General features: G+C 44.5%; 1 protein-coding gene across 1 annotated transcript in view; it reads left to right on the forward strand.

Moving 5' to 3' along the window:
• The window catches only part of LOC133953799 (vasorin-like), a 29700-nt gene that overhangs the window by 2553 nt on the left and 6180 nt on the right, over positions 1 to 20967 (forward strand). The window contains exon 2 of the mRNA XM_062387897.1: positions 11737 to 11816. The gene's annotated coding sequence lies outside the window, so the exon portion shown is untranslated. The remainder of the gene's footprint in view (positions 1 to 11736; positions 11817 to 20967) is intronic.

Here is a 20967-nt window from a genome sequence, read left to right on the forward strand (position 1 = left end):
ATCTGTTTTTAATCTTGGTTTTTCTGCCACGGCCCAGAAATTACCTCTCTTTTATGTGGAACCAGAATGTCTCACTCTCTCTGCCTCAGATCCTCGTGATACCCAGCCCCGCCAGACTCCTCCATGATACTGGAAGGTCTGCTGCCAAAGCTTACTACAGTATAGTTAAGGTTAAGGAAAGATCTTCTGTATATTTATAACCAGGGAAAACAAACTGTGGTTAAAGTGTGGTAAGGGTTTGACAATGAAATCACTTGGTTAAGTTTAGATAAAGGTTGTGGTTTAAAAGTTTGTCGTGGGCGGTGACAGCTCGACTTCTCGCTTCACTAAATGGAGACACTGCCGCTTTTCACACTGGCATTAAAGCTGCTGTGTTAATGGCTCAATGCAGAACTGTCCAATATGATTCAGACTGATACTCGGCTTTAATATTCATCCCCACTCACTACTAAAACTGACAAATGCATCCAGCCTGGTTTTACTTAGTGTATTATTATGGACATTGATATGCAGTTGAAATCTAAATTGATATCCTTTTTTGTCTTTTAGGTGTTTTTGCAACTTTCCACGAGAATTGGCCAAAGAAAAGGCAAAGTTCCACATTTCCATTTGCTAATATGTGATCATTCCAAAGAGGCATATCACCTCATATCTGATAAATAAAATGAGCGTTGCCAAATTTATTTAAACCTGCTACTTTTGTTTCTTGGGGATGTGAATTGTGCATCTAAACTGTTGTAAAAGAAATAAAGCATTTAGCGCCCTCCAGTGGTCGTGTTGAGTATGACACTTTGCCGCAACGCCTTCAGGAAACATACTGCATCACACAATGCACCAATTGGAAAAGCTCTATTTTTAAGTAGAGGGTCTAAATCTGGATCGCTTCTCCCTTGTGTTGTTGTGCAGATGTGTAGGTGTGTGTGTGTGTGTGTGTGGGGGGGGGGGGGGGGTGTCAGCTCATTTGGGAACGTTTAAGGAAGCAGGGACCTCGCAGATGTAGCGGACGTCCAGCAACAAGCCTCTGACGGCTGATAAATCATCCTGCTGGGTTCAGTCATTATTAACTCTTTACACTAACAAGCTGCTGATGATGTTTCCTGATGACAGCTGCTCCCCTGGTTTGTTCCAATTAACTTTCCAATTGTTCCAGATCTTAGAGAGCAGCTCGAGTAACCTTGGATTTCTAAAGATGAATGTCAGGTGGAAGAAAAACGACCATTTCCTGTGATTTAGTGATTTAGATTTAGCTTTCTTTGGACAAAACAAACTATCCAAAACTCAACAGTAAACAATATGCAAATATATAAAAAGAGAGAGAAACCAAAACAGTCATGAACTATACTATACTGTACTATTCTATAAGAATCTATTAATATATTTATATAATCGGCCAATTTATCGATCAAATTCCCACGATGATCAATAATTATCAAACCCAAACGACAACAAAATGTATTAGAGGCTTGATATTTCACAGTTTAACCATAAAATGTATTAATCATTACTACAAGTAAAAAGAAAACACAAACATATAGATGTTGAATTAAGTAAAATACACATTAATTCACATTTCCTGCATCAACAGACATAAACTCACATACTGATGCATCTGTGAACCCTTCATATAGATTGGTCCAACTGTGATTCAACAGTTACATTTAAATTGTTAAATTCTATAGTTAACTTGTTAAATACACGTATGTAAGTTAATATACACAAGTAATGTAGAGGAAGCCATTTGGGATGTGGCTAAATTTGGTTTCTGTTTTCATGGACACGTAAAGTGTCACGTTACGTCTTCACAGGCGACCATGACACCACAGGAATGCTTCACTCCGACCGACAGCAGGCGGAGACTCAACGTGCTCACTGAAGAGGAACCCCTACTATCCAAGAACATGAACCCACCCATCCTCCTCACCCCCCTCACCCCCAGGGAGGGTTTATGGGGGGGGGGGGGGGGGGGGGACGCTGCTCCTTTACTAACCCATGAAGCGTGTCTCTAAGTACCTCCCCCCCCTCATCCTCGCAGTGTGTTGTATAAACAAGGCGGTGCGGTAGGAAGGTAGAGAGCGTGACACACACACACACACACACACACACACACACACACACACACACACACACACACACTGTATAGACTCCGACATTCCTCCGCGGTACCAGGAGACACCAGGAGATAAAGATGCCTCCGACGGCAGATCTGTGGTCAGATTTTCTCCGCAACAGAAACACAAGGTTGAGATTGTAACAGCGTGGAACCTCCTGATAACCTGACAGCAGCAGTTTGACTCTCTCCCGCTCGTGTCGCTAATGGAAGTGTTGAAAGAAGTGCATGTGAAGTTGAGGCTAGAGCAGTTGTTGTGTGTTTGGGTTTATCTCACGGAGGGAAGCAGTTGAATGGAATATAAGTTGTTCGGGATAAAAGCCAAGTTTCTCCAGATAATGACGTAAAGTTTGCGAGAGGCAGAGGCTCAGACGTCAGACGGTGTTTTCACTCTCGTATTCCCGATTCAGGCTCCAACAGGTTCAGATCAGCAGTTGTGTCTAAATCCAGCTGCAGCAACATCTGGAGTAGAGATGAGATGGTTTCCAGGGGAGTTTCTGCTTCACCAGCTTGTTTCCGACCTGACCGCCGCTTCACTTGCTCCTTCGAGCCGTCCGCCACCCGCCCGGCTTCCTCGCTAGCTCCGTCAGTGGCACGCAATGAATCCTGGGATAGGTTGGTCACACAAGTCCCCCCCCCCACTGGGCAAACTGAAGCCGAAATCATCCCTAATATGAGCGTGGCCATTTTGCTAGCACCCGAACAGATACAAGCTGTTTCAAGCAGTGGTTGTATAAACAGGTCATATTCTTCATATCAACACCTTATCTGTCTGATGTCGCAAAGATAACACATCTATAACAACCTGAGGGCGATGGGAGGGGAGGTGAGGATGGGGGGGTGGGGGGGGCTCTCAACTTCCATACCTCTTTAAACCCCCCCCCCCTCCCCTCTTTTCCCCCTGAGGGCACATAGTCTACCTGTACACACACATCCTCACACTCAAAAGCCCTCAGACCACACACACACACACACACACACACACACACACACACAGACACACACACAGACACACACACAGAGTCCAGTTTGAAGTACACAACAGCGAGATGGGAGATACCATTTGACCGTGGACGCGTGCACTGGAGCTCACACTCGTGTGCGGCGCAGCGTTTTTTGTCGGGACGTGTGAAACATCGCTGAGCCTGTTGCCTCGGATGGAAGTGGAAGTGAATGGGTCTTGTGCCTCCATGTGTGTGTGTGTCTGAGTGTGTGTGTGTCTGCATTCAGATGCACATGTAGTGTCATGTTCCCCCTTTCACTCTCGTTTGGTTGTAGCACTGACATGTAAATCCTGCTTTTGTGCTACTGCAAGTCTGTGTTTACCTTTCCTGTGCCATTCATGAGTGTTTGTGTGTGTGAGGCCACCGGCAGCTCAGGGATGTTAATGCAGGTAAACCAGGGGGGGGCCAGATGAACCGGTGATGAGAGACAAGGACACAACAATCAGGAGGAAACTGAGCTGAGGTGGTTTGAAACCGGATGATCTTTACAGACACGTTGTTTTAACCGCTCTGGTTGACTCATCGGCTTTAAACATTTTTCAGTCAGATTGAAAGAAGTCTGTGTTACAAACAAGTTCAGCGGGAAATTAATCCAAACTAATCCCTCAGTGTTGACTGGAGATAATCACAGAGATGTGGTGGAAGCACACGGGTTACAACCGGCAATGAGCACAGATTCACAACGGAAAACGGCCTCTGTCACCACAAACGTCTTTTACCACTTGTGTAAGAATCTCATTGAACTGTTCGGACCCATTTGTAAGAGGTCGTAAGGAGTGTGCCACTAAAACGAGAGGATAAGGAGCTTGGAGCTTTGTGAGTCAGATGATCTGATGTATCGATGTGTGGATATGACATTGTGGTCATGTCGCTCGGCCCTGTGTGTGACTGTTACACACTTTGGTTTAGTTTGATTGATTGACAGGTGTGATGGGAGTGAATTCAAATTTGATTGATAGGTCTGCGCTGTTTGGAGCAGCATCAATGGAAGGGCTCAGAGGTCGAGGAGATGATCCCATTGGTTTCATTGCCAGAATGAAGCTGGTGATTTCATCCCAGGAAGCCGCGGCTGCTGCTTCACTGAACACAAATCAAATGCCCATCAATAAGTGTCCAGTACTTCTCCCTGAGATTCAACTCAATTAAAGCTGGTGTTGAACACTCGTTGCGTGATGAGGTGCAACTCGTAAAGGTGTGGCTTGTTCCTCGACATTCATAGTTTGGCCTCAAGTCATCTGCTCAGTGTTTGTGCACAAGAGGAATTATCCCAAGAGTGTATTTTTGGCAATTCTCAGTGTGTGTGTGTGTGTGTGTTTGTGTTTGTGTGTGCACAGTCTTGCCAGACCCAGTTAGCTTGTAAAACTCTGCAGCTCATTATTAAACTGACACTGTATAGCTCGTGCAGTGTTGGAGTTACACTTTGTCTTTGCAGGTTTATTCCGCGCTTGAGCAGTTTTCTCGACACTTATCAAAGAATCCGGGTACACATCCATTCTTGCACAGACAGTTTCTGCTCCCCCTGCCTCTCACACACACTCACACACACACACTCACACATGCATGCACACAGAGCCGCCGTCGTCCTCGGAGGCCCCGCTTCAGCTGGCAGGGGATTAGGAGGTCAGGAGTCAAAGGAGGGACCAGTCAACCTGCCGAGCGCGACGAGGAACTGACCGGGCAGAAGAAAACCTCACAGATATTTTGCTGAATCCGAGTCAAAAAACACACAATCCAGTTAGAACAGTCGCACAGCCCAGTGTGCTCCGTGGTTCATCGTGTTCCCACCTGGCTCCGAGCCGAGCGTCGGAGGATGCTTGGACCACCAAAGATAGACAAACAGATGAAACCAGCACGTCGGGGCTTGTGCAAGATTCACAAGTGCTGCTCACTTGTTTATCGGAACGAGGGCTGGTTAAGGTCACGATTTCAACAGTTGGCTCGGATCTTAATGTCAAAGCCCGCGAGGTGTGTGGCATTTAGAGAGCACAGGTGACTTGAGGGCAGCTGTAAAAAAAAATGATAAAACCTTATGATTAATGTAGCACAGTAAAAATTCAATTCTCATGATGTTGGCTAGTTGCTGCGTTTACGCCTGTTTTGAAGGAAGAGCGGCAAAACCAGAGAAGTTTAAAAAACCGTACTGGTCCTGGTTTAGTTTGAAAACCACTTTTGTATTTCAGGTGTGTTAGTGTGGACGAAACAAAACCTCAACAATAACTTTTTTACAGTAATACACAGAATCATGGTTTAATATTACGTTTCGGTGAAGAGTCTAAGATGGTAAATATGCTTCTTGAGCCTGAAAAGAATCCAGTCAATCCAGAGGGCACAGGAACAAAGGCCCAGAAGAAAATGACCCATTTAAAACAAAGTGTCCAAATAAAAAGGAGTTTAATGTGTTTCTGTCAATTCAACTCAAACTGCAGAGGAAACAAGTTCAGAGCACAACTATGCGTTTCATTGTTAGCGGATGGCAATGTTTGCTTTACTACACAACAGACCCACAAGTGTTCAGATGTGCTGAAAGCGGAGAATAATTACAAACCACGTCCACGAGAACCTGTCAGCTTCAAACTGTTGTGAATGTTTAGCGTGCACATTTAAAAAAAAAAAGTTGTTGTTCTGGAGTCAACAAGGAGCAGATTATTTCCTCATCACACCCACAGGACGTGTCTGCAGAGGACAGGAGACAAACACAGCTCGTGACCTGGTGTTTGCACCCGGGTGAAAAGTGCAAAGGCCAAATCGAAATGATCTGATGAAAGGAAACGTAATCCTCCCTCTGGCCTCGGTGCCGTCTCTGATGAAACCTGCGTCTGAATCGCTCGGCACTTGACTCTCCACCTCGTCCTGTGCCCGCCGAACCCAGCGGGGGGGGCAAACTGTGGCTGTGGGCGAGCATGTGGTCTTTTTAATTTGGACATCTTGTTCACAGATGAAGAGGAAGGAGCGGATCAGACACGAGGCTGCAGCAGCTTCAGAGCAGAGGAGACGCTTGTGTTGATCGCTCACAGAAAAACAACAATAAACACAGATAGTGTAAACAAACGTTAATAAAGCACAAGCTAAAGAATTGAAGTTAGGGAACATTAAACATCTTAGTTTTGAATTTGAAGCTCAACCAAAAACATCTTGTTCGCCCCCTGGTGGCAGGCTGTAGTATAGGTCTAGACCTTTACATCCTCCATGTTAGCAGATGGGACATGGACCAAACCAAAAAGTCAAACACAGTTTTTCCCAAAACATTACAGGTCATTCTCATCACAATGATGTCCAAGGGTTATTCAATGTTATAGAAAAACAATGAAACTTCCTGATTGACAGCTGAGACTGACTCGCGATTGGTCGAGTGGGACCTCATCACCATTGTGGAGAACGACAAGCATATATAGGAATCATGATTGATTTATGGCAAAAATTAGAATCACGATAATTTGGTGGATATTGACCTGATGATTATTTAACATGTTCACTCACGCATTTATTAAACTTTAAAGTCAGATAAATCCTAACATAATACGCATTGTATTGCGAGTTCTTTTGTATACTTTCAAGCTATAATCATAGCTGAAATTCATTTAATGGCCCAGCCCTGACTGGACGGGGCTGAACTCTAATTATTGCCTGTAAACCCCATCGTGTAGCTGCCTGTGATTCACAGGATAATTGCGTCCGCTCTGCTCATGTGTACGTGCACCAGCCTCGAGTCCGAGGGAACAAATGAAGTAATTGCAGGGTACGTTTAGGGACGGCTCACTAAACCCTGTGTTCCGACACCTGCCAGGCTCTGTTTTAAAGGAGGACAGTGTTTATTTCCTTGTGTCAGTCGTGTGCTTTTCTCACCAATGCTACAGACAGTCCATAAACACAGACAGACCAGGACAAGTCCAAGACAAGCAGTCTGTCGTTCAGTCAGCGGCAGGAACGTTGCTCCAGAGCTTCAACGAGGCCAAGACGCACCAGACGGTTGCTCTCAGTGGAGCAGGGAGGATGTATTCAGACAAATTGAGGTAGAAAAGGCTGATGGAGCAATTCCCCGCGTCTAGCAGCAGCAAAAGAACCCCAGCCCTTTGAGCCATTGCTCAAAGGGCTGGGGAAGGGGGGGGTGGTGTTAAGGAAGGGAAAGTCAATGAGTTTGTCTGTAAGTTTGCAGGATTGTGCAAAAAACTACGGAACCCTTTTCCACAAAACTTGGTGCAAGGAGGCACAATATGTTTTTCAAATATCTGGCATGTTAAGGGGACTAAAATACACGTTTGCTATTTGGTGCAGATCCAATAAGAATCTGGATCTAGCAGATACAAATTGGCCCTTAATGGAAAAGTGCCATTCTAGTTCCATAGTTTATACAATGCATGAAGCGATGATAGATTTTTGTGGGTTTCCTTCATGTTATTGCCTCTGCTTCATTCGAGTGTTTCAAATCCTGGAATGGACGGAGAGAACTATGCAGCTGAGGGTCACAACACATCAGGGTCGGAGCAGAGAACAGCTGAATAAACAAACAGCCGCGGACGTGGAGTAAAAACTGCAAGTCGAACCAGTAATGTGACCACGATTGATACTAATGAACTGGTTCTTCGTATTGTCTTGAAAGAAAAATGACCCTACACATATAAACCAGTTCCTTTCTTTGCTGGACTCAATTTAAGTACAGACAAACGATAATAATAATAACTGGTCTCAAAGGATTTCAAGTAGGAAATAAAGGTTTTAAAAGCCGGGATTGACCGAATTTAGAAAATATGTAGGTTTTACAGGATAGTGTCAGTTATTTTTGAGACTGCCTCAATGAGGGAACAAGTTTGAGGCGTTCTAGAAAGGAAGGAGTGTTTCCTTTGGACTCTACCGACAATGTGAAGAGTTCCAGTATAAATGATCTCTGCGTCTTTATCAGATCCACGGCTGTGATCAACACCAGTGAGCTGCACGTGCTCACTAACGAACCCGTGTTTGTTAAGCTGAGCCTCTGTATCTTCTCCGGTTGACAGAGTCATACACTCGGTCTTCCCATGAAAGTCAACAGGACAGATAACATCTCTGAAGGAATCTGAAAGGAAGCGCGGTCCAACTCTCATCAGAACATTTCAGCTCCTTCGAGATTCATTTAAATTCACAGTTTAAAAAAACTACTTTCTAAAGTCGTTCTAATGACGATTAAAGTATCTGTGACTTTTCATGAGCTTGTCCTCGCTTCAGGAAGTTTCTATGTATTTACATGAAGTCTCACCACAAAATGATCCAGATGAATCAATCAAACTAATCATCTCGTTCCCTTTGCTTAAAATGATTCTTAAAAAGTCCAGCGTTGTTCTTTATTGGTCAAGTGAGGTCACTTGTGGCTTCAGTGGGAATCTATGCGTGTGTTTGTGTGTGTGTGCGTGTGTGTGTGTGTGTATGCATGCTCCCATCCATCCACACAAACACAACAACACCATTCTCCCCTCCTGGTTCCCTCTCCAAACATCCCCTCCAGCCTCGGGGCTTTTTTATTTTCCTTCCAGAGTCGTGTGTCAGCGCCCGGGCTGCAGCGGAGCGTGTCGTCGCCATTCCTCCACATCTCAGAGTCCAGTTACACCACAGGGGCGGCGCAGTTATGTAACTGCCTTTAGTGTTGCCTGTGTATTTTTTCTAGGCTTGTTTCAGTCTCTTTGTGGTGTTGTTACTCTCTTCAGTTGTGCGGCTGTCACCTGTAATTGGTTTCATTTGGGCTGTTGTCCCTAACGAGTCCAATTACCTCCTCCGAGGTGAAATGCTGCTCTGCTGGTTCAACGTGAACTCTCCTCTGAGGTCATTTCATAAATTGCTGGAGCAGCACCTGTGATGCGTGTTGTAACAGTCGTGGTTTGGTTAAACAGCGAACACTCCCTCGACTGTTGCATGCAGACAGTAAATCTTTTTAATTAGGAACTCAATTATCATTTCAAATGTGACACGTGAAGTCGTTTTTCAACACAACGAGAGGGCAACAACTGAGACGGTGGTTCGAGGTGTGAAACCTGTCGCCTGCAACTGCTCCTCTGACTGAGGCTGCGCCTTCTCAAAGAATTAGAATTAGATCCAAAGATGAAACAATGCTAAGAATGAAAGGTCAACACCATCAATTAAGTCTTATCAACTACTCAAAGCACACACACACACACACACATGCACACACACACATTCATTCACTGTCAGCACTGCCCTTAGGGGCGATTTGGGGTTCACACACTTTGGAATGCAGATTACGAGGAGACTGGGATCGAACCACCGATCCTTCCTGTTAGTGGACGACCCACTCTACCTCCTCAGGACAGCGTTTGATTTGTAGATATTCATGATTGTTGTTAACTTACTTACTTCTTAATAAAAATGTACTTTGTCGGTTGCAGTTTGATTTGAAGCAGCTTGTTTTTGCGTCATTAGCGACTGAATGTTGGACGGTGAAGAGAAAACACAGAAGTTTTATCGTCTGTCGTTGTGTCTGTCGAGGAATCCAGTGTGACAATAACAGATTGCAAACATGGAAAAGCTGTCAGGCCCTCGGAAGCCAGAGGAAAAACTAAAACAAAGTTTGTCATTGTCCTTTAGCAACAATACATCCAATAAAAACCCATCGACTACACAAGTACATGGAATCAGAGCGTACACAAGTATACACAAATAAACAGTTAACGTGACCTTTGACCATTTTGAACTGCTTTTCTTGATGCGTTACAATCTGCACGGTAACCGAATTAATTTTGGACACAGTGGCTTTATTCAGGACTTTCAATAAGTTGTGTGTTATTCGCGGTGAGTCCGATATGAGCCTCTGCTCGTTGTGTAGTGAACACAAACAGAGGCCGAGCCTGGGATCCGTCCTGATTGATGATGTGTTGACGAGATAAGAGCTAAGAGTGTGTTTGTGTGCGATGACATCACAGGGCCTGAACTCGGTGTGATCCGTGAGTTTAGGTCAACATCGACTCCGATGCTCCCGGAGACACAATCTGACTTTTTGTTCCGTCCGCGGTTCTTTGCTATTTTGAGAGTTTGCACAAATAGCACAAGATGATCTTTGTCCGAACTAAAGTTAGATTCAGACTTTCCTTTTTTGTTGTTTTTTTTTGGTTCTCAGGCAGAGTCGACCTCACAGGACAGATTGTGTGTGTGTGGAGAATAACAGCAGGGATCAGAACTCGGCTCAGAACGTCCCCACGAAGAGTTAAAAAATCTGATTTCTCTGTTCCTGTGTAAAATGCAGCCTTTGTTTCTGGGTCATGAACCTGCTGAGGTCACTGACTTTGACCGAACCAAACAAACACACACACATGTCACTTTGTGCTAATTGATTCTCCTCCCAGCAGAGACGCAAATTACTTTGTGTGTGTGTGTATGCGCATGTGTGTGTTTACTTTAAAGGATCTTCCAGGAGTTAAGTAAATAGATAAGTGACTAAGTAAACACCCATTCCACACACACGCACACACACATAAACACACAACCTAATCCACATCCTACTTCAGTTTCACATTTCTACACACACATTGAATGTAGGTGCATCATATAAGTGAAAGTCGTTCTGTGTTGACAATATCCAGACGCTGAACTTTTCCTAATCATAATCCAATTATAATCGTTTGTGTTAGTGTGTGTGTGTGTGTGTGTGTGTGTGTGTGTGTGTGTTCCTATAGAAATCTCTCTCTGCAGTAAATCCGTCCACACTCCCTGACCCAACACTGGGATAATGAGGTGATCCAGCAGCAGGGAACAAGTTCGTAGAGGTCTTTCGGCCATGGGTTTCTGTGTGTGTGTCTGTTTGTGTGAGTGTGGCTGCAGCACATCCAGCGCTCATGATGGTGTATATTTGTGTTTGCGTGAGACAGATATGATCTGTGTGATTGTAAATAACTGCTCTGATTGTTGCAGATTTTTAGCCGTGTCTGGAAATCTCCAGCACAAATTACGTGTTAGGCCAGAAGTCAGCGTGTCGGCTCCGCTCAGCGGGGAAAAGTGGAACTCTCAAAGAACTGTGCTTAAATTCCCACTTTGTGTCGAGGCAATTTGGGCGAGGAGACGGTCTGAAGACAAAGGGACATAAAACGAACAGAGACACGTCCTGCAATCTGATTTCAATGAGGGACCCACTTTCTGTCATTTCCTCATCTACTCTACGAAGAATTCTGCCTTTAGCTACGAAAAGAGAGGCGTCACTTCCAATGCGTCTTTCACGTTGGCATGATGGTGAACAATACATCCACTAGAGGGCAGTGCAGGGTGGACAGTTTCAGACAATAACAAACATGGCGACGGTGAAGGAGGTTGTGCTTAAGTAGCTTTCACTACTTCACAATTTTTTTACGTTACACTTGTCCTATGATCGTCTAGTTTGAACGTTCGCTACACTGCCCCCCTTTGATCATTGGTGGTACTGCTCCATTTTGTCCAGGACGTGGACAAATAGGGACGAAAGGAACGCAGATTAGACGAAAGGCTCCGTCCATGTCCATGGGCCTAAACCCTGTGACAGATCGAGGGCGACATGTCCCTGCACTCAAAGTTATTCTAAATGCAACAATTACTCTAATAACTTCTGTAGAGGATCTTCTAGATGTAATTTTCCAGTGTTATTAAAGTCGTACTCATTTGTGTTGTATACCACAGAGTCGGACTGTTGTCGTCAGCTCATCCAGCAGCGACAGGAGAAGAGGCAGCGAGGAGTTTGATCCACGACAGAAGAATAAGTAAGTAAAGCCTTGTCGAGGTTTTTATCTATTTACATCTGTTGTTGTTGTTTGTTTGTTTGTTTGTCTGGAGGATTTACGCAAAAACTACGGAACAGATTTTGGCGAAACTTGCCTGAAGGACGTCACATGACCATCTCCTTAAACTTTGGTGCAGATCCAGGTTTTAACACTTCCTCTATTGTGCCATGTTTTTACATTTTCACTATTTTCCCAGAGAATGATTCTTGGTCTGTTAGGGATGTGCCAGTCTGGTTACAGGTGTAAAGATGCAGATCTGGCTCGTGCTGCCCAGTAGATGTTTGATAAATGAATGTGTATGAATTGGCGGCTGCGTTCACACAGTGGAAACTTTCCTTTGACTGGTGAGCCGACCTGGTTTGGTATTTTATCCAGTGGCACAGTTGGTCACACCTCTTGGTTTCAGGGTGAATTTTGGTTACACTGGTTTTTCCACTGAGGGTTTGACATTTAGAAATCCAGCGACGAGGCGCCACAGCCGGGCATCGTGCCACAGCAGCTACAGACGCACAACAGTCGAGGATGTCAAACGCTGTGTGTGTGTGTGTTTGTGTGTTTGTGTGTGTGTCTGCATGTGTCTTCACCTCTGGCTGCGAGCCTGTCCTGTCTGTCAGCAGTTGGAAATAAGTATGTTACCTGCACTCACACAGGTGTGCCACAGGGCACCTGGCAGGAGGAACAACCCCCTCGAACATGTCTCTTCTTCTTTAACATGTCTCCTTTTCTTTAAATTCCTCAGGGAAGACGTCAAATCCTCCGGGTGCTTTGACGTCTTCTCCGAGCAAATATTTTAATCTCCACAGTTGATAAAAGACATTTATTCCAAACCCTAAAATGTCTTCACCAAACAACTTATACATGATTCTAGTTGAGTTGACTTTTGGCCCTGGAGCAGTGAAGTGTATCATCAGCCCCCCCCCCCCCCCCCCCAACCCCCCCATCACCCTCAGATCTGTCAGATCCCGGCCTGCCATCACTTGTTTATATTTAAATGGCATCTCGCCTGGAGCTGAGCTACTGACAGAGGTCACAGACACACAGTTGCTCTTTTCTTTTCAGCAACAGCAAAGGATCAGTTGGGTTTTTTAAACTTGGGTGTTGAAACTTTAATTTATTACTGCAGTTGAAAAGCTGCATTATTAATTATCCCTTTGGGATTCTCATAAGTGATCCTGGACTTTGCGATTCGACTGATATCGAGAACTGATCCAATGATTCCAGTGCATTTCAATTTACTCACAGACTTTGGTTAAACCCTTTACAAATACTCTATGTGATCACTAATGTTTTGTTATTTACAATATGAGCTTTTCAGAGACAATCCTTATATCAGTATCAGAATCTATTTTTGCCTTTGATCAGTTTCAGTCGAACTCCGCTAAGGTTGTCACTTTAAACATTATTGTTGTTCTGGACAGTCCACATGAAGAATAACTAGTAATGGATGTAAAACACGATAAACTAACAAATATTTCAGTTTCATAAAAAAGTTGTTTATATTGTAGATGGAACAACATCTATCAGACCGTTCTTTTTAAGAAAAACACACTCACACCTCAAATATCTAAATCACATCAAGTTTTTAAATAGTTTGGATGATTTATTGGCGTTTTCGAATGTCACGGCAGTTCTGATCTGGAACCACATCAGTGGGAAGCTAACATCAGTTTTACCACAGAAACTTCAATCGAAACACAGATACTCGTAAACAGGCAGGTTCCTGAATCCTCAGAGCAGCGATTTGACGGGCAGCAGCAGCAGCGGTGGCACCGGTGGCAGCAGCACACCTAGATGCCACTTTGCATTTTTATCATAGCAGCAGGAGCATAGCTGGCATCTCTGCCATACCTGAGTGAGACAGCAACGACACCCAGACCTCACAGGGAGCGACCCGGGGAGCGAGGCGGGCGAGGTCGCCGACAAGTGATTGATGATTAGACTTCATTGGATCCAGTGGCTCTATAATAACATGAGACCTTTGCCAGGGAGGTTAGGTCTTCATTGCTGTTTGTCGGTCTGCAGGATTCTACAGACACAACTGAGTGATGTTCTTGAAGCTTGGTGGAAGAGAGGGGGGGTGTGGGCGGGTGGATCCACCTTCTTTTATTTTAAATCTCATTTCCAAGGGAGTAATTCATGGATCATGACTGAAAGAATAAAAGACACATGGAGAGGACTGATATTTGATATTTGACTGAGTTTCGTGTAGCCTGGTGCATGCTGGTAGATTTTAAAGGGAATGTCGGAGCTCATGCTCAAGTGCCTGCTCCAGATTACATGACAATCTGCCCACAGCTTTTCTAATTACTGGGCGGAACCAGGTTAACCAGTGGTTATTAACTTCCTTGCAGCTCTTCCAAGTTGACATGGTGCTCTCTCTTCTTTTGCTGCATTAACGAGGACAAATAAAGACCATTTCTGACTCAGACAAGGAGATTGTCTCTTCATGAATATCTAAGTTAGCAGATATTCATGATAATGCAACCGAGGGCGAGACAGAGAGAGTGAGGGAGGGATGGAGTATGAGAGGTTTATCCAGACCTGGGATCTGTGCTGACAGATCTGATCTCATGTGGACAGTGTAAGATACGACTGTTTATCACTTGATCTAACTTCCCGGCTCTATATGCAAATAATCAAGACCGTCATTTGTGCTAGTGCAGAGGTGTGCACGAGCGAGAGAGAGAGAGACATGGAGAGGGTTAGCAGGAGTCAGGAGGGACTAAGGTGTTAATAAAGAAAGAGGCTTACAAACACATTTGATTTATTGTGAAACTGAGGAGGGTGTTATAGTTGGGTTGACGCTCCTCTACATGCAGCTCAGGACGGATTCGAACACAATGAAACGAGCGTGGCCCAGACCAGCTCCCACTGTGGTCCGATCTCAGGACGTATCCGGGCTTCATTCCAATCTAAATGAAGCGCTGACCACATGTGATTGGATCTCTCAGGACAGACGTCTCGGTCTGATGGGGTCAAAGTTGGTTTGAAGGTCGGGGGGGGGGGGGGGGGGGGGAGAAGCAGAAACAACCACAGTAGATAAATCCCAGACGTGACTCACATCCTATTAGGATCCAGCAGCCAATGAAAACTCCAGGAGAGAGGTTCCCTGAAGTTCAGCTACAGATGACAAGAGGAGATGAGCCATCACACACTTTGTTATTAACTTGTTCCAGAGGTGCCTGGTCATGCTCCGTCTGCATGTGTGTGTGTGTGTGTGTGTGTGTGTGTGTGTGTGTGTGTGTGTGTGTGTGTGTGTGTGTGTGTGTGTGTGTTTTACGCATCTTGTCAAAATGAGAGACAACATTAAGAATAAGGTGAAATCAAAAAGAGGTTGAACTTCCTCTCAGAGTTCAGTGACGTGAGAAAACAGAACCACAGTGGTAGGGTGTGTATGTAATTGAGCTTTTACACCAATAGTTAGTGTGTGTGTGTGTTTGTTTTATCTATTGTCTATTGTGTTGAGTGTGACACCTTCATGTGTGTTTTGGCTGCGGGTACGAGTTGGTTCAGTGTTGTGTGAGGAGGAGATCACGACAAGCCCAACAGCACGGCTCCAGTGGATTCATTATCTGAATGGAGGTTTGGATTATCAGCCACAATATTTGAACCATCCAAGGTCACTGAACACTATAAGACTGTGAAACAATGCTATATTCTCCTGGAGACGCCACAAATCTCTATGATATCAACTGTGTTTTAAGAAAAATTGTTTTATTCACAATGTTGATGCCGTGGAAATGTTTACCGCAACCGGCAAAACCACGAGGACAATGATCGGAATGTTCCGCGTAATATTAACACTCGTCTGCAAATGCGTGCCTAGATCTGTGTCGCGATAAATCTTCAAATGGATTCACACATAATAGACAATCAATCAATCACTCACATTTTTATTAGTACAGCTCATATTCACAAATCATAATTTGTCTTCATAGGGCTTTAACAAGGTGCGGCTGATAAGTGGCTGAAAGACGAGTCAGCAGTTAGGGCTCAGTCGCAGTCTGCAGCGGTTTTACATGATTTGTGCAGATCTGCACATATGAGGGGATTTGTCCTTTTCATCCTTAAATTATCTATGAACACATTATCCACTGATTCACAAATCTATGCACATATTTACAGATTTCATTTCCAAGTTCTTTTTCACATTTATACGTACAGATTGACTCTTGTGTGTTGTGGCGTCTTGTGGATGTATCACTTTAACCGGACTCCCTGGATTGTATCACAGTTTATTTCGGTCGCACCTGAAACAACACAACCACACCTGTTCCTGTTACTGCAGAGCTACTTTCCTCTAATGGACTTGTCCTTCATTGTTTGCGTAGTATTGTGTGTTGTTAGTTGTTAATGATAATAGAGGCTGGAGGCCGTCCTGGGCGTGTGAGCTGCCGTCATTCTGACCAGCGCCAACTTGGTTTGTAAAACCAGAAGTAACCAAAGTTGGAGGAGCAGGGGGTGGAGCTTAACTGAGAGCTCGAGGACACTGCAGGCCCAGTGGCTCCTCTGACCTGCACCCATTGGACGGTGCTAACTGTCAATCACACAGAATCCACGCCAAATGAACCACAATTTACTACAGTGGAGTCGCCCTCTGCTGGTCATACGACAGAAGACAGGTGTCATCTGCATTGGCTTCACTTTACCAATCAGGAGTCTACCTCCATTTTATAAAAGGTCAATGATATGGAAAGATTTGCTGGAGTGCACAGAGGTGAAAGGTCAAGACTTAATCGAACCGAGTGAGGGAGGAGTGTGTAAAATCTTCCTCTGAGACTTAACATATATTTTTGTATTATTTCCTCACACACTTGCTTGAGCATGTGCACACTCTCCAGAGCGACTCCTGCTCGGCAGCAGCAGCAGCAGCGTGTCGACTTCATCTGCTTACACAAGAGCTTCTGCAGCTAAACGCTTTTAGACAGATTGAAGTCGTTAAACTGATTTTTACTGCTGAGCCTTCTTAGACGTGAGGTAACAGGATATTCCACTGCAGGGAGTTTTCGGGGGGGGGGGGGGGGAGTGAAGGTAAAGTTCGTACCACTAACTCATGGCCCCCTTTTTTCCTCTCCACTGACGCAATGTCCCCGCAGACCGAGCAAATTCACGATCCCTGCTCTGCCTCTTTGTACCTTCACTCCTGACTTTCCTGTCCTCCTGTCTCCCACACACCCCCCCCCCTTCTATGCACTTTTATAGACCATGAACTTGTACTATTGTAGTATAAGTCATAGTTGTAACTTTACATGTGGTTACTGCGTTTACAGTATCTCCAGTTTCCCTCTGTGATTTCGTTAATGTCCTTCATGCTTCCTTCTTCCATTTGGGTGTTAATAAAGAAAGAAAACAAAGACTCCATCCTGGTAAGAAACTCAGTGCTCATCCTCGACACAAAGAAACGACACAAAGGAACATTACAGGTTGTGTTGCTGCGAAACCCCCATTAATTGGACATGTTTGATTTTGATTGGGAAGCACTGGATTATGCTGGAGAGCAGAGGAGGAACTTGAGCAGCTGCAGAGATCATGTGTTTCAGTTTACATCACATCGACCCCAACGGCTTCCAGTTTCTTGACATTCACGTTTTCATAAGATTGCAGAATAATAACTTCAGAGTTCAGTGCTAGTTTGAAAGCAGCTCTGCACATTCGGACCCCCCCGGCGAGAAACACAATGCATTTTGGGTAAGGTGACTCCTACAATCCTGCAACTGTTACCTTAACATGAACAGGGTTTGTATAAATTATTTAAACAACCGGCCCAAACTTTGAAAAATCAGTTGTGAGTTGTAATGAACTTGATTATCAGCTGATGTTTGTTGTGCTTCACGAGGACATCTGAGAACTTGATCCCTCTGCAGCGGGTTGAGAGGACGTCAGCGCTGTCGTGTCTGGCTTCTGTCAAACACTTATTCAGTCTAAGTTTTGTTTACAGCAGAATTCTGATAAACTGAGACCGTCGTCAGCTACCAGCTTTTAAATGTCTCTCTCTCTTTCTCCTGTGTTCTTTTCCTCATCGTCCATAGGTCTCCCTCTCTTGTTTCTTCTCTCCTCCGCCGCTCTACCTTTCTCTTATCGTGGGGGAGGACAAAGGTTTATGTGGGCTGTTCATTCTGCCTCACAGTGAGGGATGGCTGCAGTGTATTGTGGGTAACAGAATCCAGCTGTGTTGCAGACTGTGTTTGTGTGTCTGCTGGTGTGAACATGTGCAGGAATGTGCGTGTGTGTGTGCAGTGTGTGTGTGTGCAGTGTGTGCTGCAGGTCTCACGTGCACGTGGACCTGCTTCATGTCGTTTTGACGGCGACGCTTCCCTCTCATCACGTTTCCTTATCTCCACTCGTACAAATCGCTCTTGTGTGCCACAAAGTCTTAACAGCAGAGAACTCGCTGTCACATCTGATTATGAAATGTTGACGTCGGGGAGGGAACATAAATCCAGGTTATGGGATTACAGTGTAACGCTCGCAGGGTGAAACTGCCTATGCATGTTTTGACGTCCTAGGGTTGATGTTAATATCTCAGTTGGCAGATTCTTGGCCGTGTGACATGGGCACAGCGTCTCTATCAAACTGCAGGACCAACAGCCCAGGATAATAAAATAGACGCGCTCAGATCAGGCTGGAAACATTTCGTTTTTCACTCCTCCTCTTTTCTCCCACTGATCTCCAGTTAAAGTTAAAAAATGGGAGGATTTCTATGTGAAGCTGCTGCGATCGAAGTTCAGAATAGATTTGCTTTACTGCAAATGATCTGCTCGGAATATACAAACTGTGGAAACTCCGGTGTACGATACCTCTGCTCTGCCAACTCCTTATTTAATGCCTGACCAAAGAGATTCAGAGCGTTTACATGGTTGAAGTGAACAGCTCAACAACTACTGTGACTGATAAGTGATGGAGGGATAATTTCAAAGAAGGTTAAGATTATGCACAGACTCCTAAAAAGTGGAGAAAATCTGCAGCGATAAACTAAATTAGAAATTAAAGGAGTTTAAATGTTTAGTTTCTTTCCTCTCAGTTGTTATTTCGTTTTTTTGTGATTGTAGACGGTCTGGAAATGATTTTACGAAAACAGACTAAATCAGGATTCAATTAGGAACTGCTACACATCAGGAACAAACAAACAAACAAACATCATTTAACACATTCAACTAGTATTTATCGAGGTAAATGTGAACAAACTGTACATCTTGTAACATGTTGCCTGAATCTGAATAGTAGAGAAACATGAAAGTGAAATGAAACGATGCTGCAGTGACGATGGGTGGGAGGTGTCTGAGAAACTGGCTTTTGTCTCGCCGCCTATCTACGAGGAGGTCAGAGGTCAACTTCACCTACAAAGCCGCGGCTCTCAAGTGTGAAGGGATTCAGTTTCTTGCACGGGGAGGCTTCAGCAGGGCGGATCCTCGCCGTCACGGAGGTTTGAATTCTCTGTGATCCAAGGTGTTGGTACATGGTTTAATCTACATGTTCGAACACACAACCAGAAACACACTACTCAGGGTTTTAAATGGCAGACTCAATTCATAGAAGGAAGATATATATCCTAGGGGTAGAGCCTGTTTACTTTTTCATATCCAGACTTAAAGTCTCCATTATGCATGAGTGCGTTGGTCTTTCTTTCCTTCATTCATATTCCATTCAGTCATTTCCTCTGGAGCTTGCTTTTCTATGAGCGACTGCACCGAGACGTGAGGACATGTACCTGGAACAAAAGCCATCACATGCCTCGTCATGGCAGTAATACCTGGTCGTCAGTGCAGCATGCGGTCGGACAGTTTCTGTGTGTGTGTGTGTGTGTGTGTGTGCGTCGCTGTTTGTGTCTCGGTGGGAACAATGCTGATGATAGCAGCTCTTTTCTTTCTGCGGCTGCTGTGACAGAGTGGTTCGGTGACTTTATGTGAAGTGTCTCCACTCATCTCAGTGCACACGAGGGAAGTCACACGCAGGGATAATGGAAAGTTAAAATCAATATGTATTTCAGTTTCAAAGGTTAAACAACATATTTAATTGCTATTACTAATTAATTAGCTACAATAAACAGAAGCTAACATAAGCATTCAACCATTTCCTCACTAGCTGTTCTCTTGTTGGATACTTGATATTAAAAACTACTTGTTGCGTTGAGGTACATGTCAAAACGTTTCGTTCAGTTTAGGGAAGAAGTTCAGGATTTTGGGAGGAACAGAGTTTGACGTGCACAATTTGACTTTTACATTTTCTTCCCATTTCCATGTTTTGGCCTCGAGACATTGTACCAACAAGACTCCAACTGTAACTGAACTGTAATTGGAAACCGATTCAATGAGCAGACATCACTCTATGGTTTGCAGTGAGACACAGCAGATCCAGAGAAGTTTATTCTACACACTCAGTTTTTTACACTTTTGCCACACATTTGTCAGCTTGTTGCAGAAACTTTTACACCAAACAGAAAAGCACAAGACACATGTGGAGAACTTGTGTTCACAGACGAGCCAATAACAGCGTCCGGCCACATTGTTTAGTCTGTCCTGTGAGTCGCAGGTTGGAGGTTTGATCTTTTTCTGAAGGCCTGAAACGAGACAGATTTGGCAGCTTCTGGTTTATATTAGCTACCCTTGAAAACCCAGTTGTGGTTCTAAACACAAAATGTCTTCTTTTGCCATTTAAATATCATTGATTTCTGTTAATAGTCACTTTTACTTTCCTCTCTCTTCCCTCACTTTCATTCTTCTTTGTTATTTTTTCAGTTTGATCTCAGTTGTGACAGAATATTGTAAATTCCTGACAAACCCTGACCTCACGCACTGCATGAATGGAGGTGCGGGGCCAGAGGTGTGCTCCTGACTTCATTAGCACATCCTGGGTTTCTCCTTCACTTTCACGTCACAAGTCCTGGAAAGGGCACGAGTGCAAGAGTTTACTAATGCAGACCAGGCCAGGGGCGTGGAAAGAGGGAGTGAGGAAAGCGGGAAGAAGATGAAGGAGTGACATGGGGCTAGTGCTGGAATTCATTAGACGGGAAGATACTGAAAATACCAAAGATGCAGCCACCTCCATGTTAGAGTGTGGTTACCAAACTGAGGGCTGTCTAGCTCCAGTTGGCTACGTTGGCGGGGCAGATATTTTACTCTGCACATATCTG

This window comes from Platichthys flesus, chromosome 5, assembly GCF_949316205.1.
Source record: "Platichthys flesus chromosome 5, fPlaFle2.1, whole genome shotgun sequence".
Classification (NCBI taxonomy): Eukaryota; Metazoa; Chordata; class Actinopteri; order Pleuronectiformes; family Pleuronectidae; genus Platichthys; species Platichthys flesus.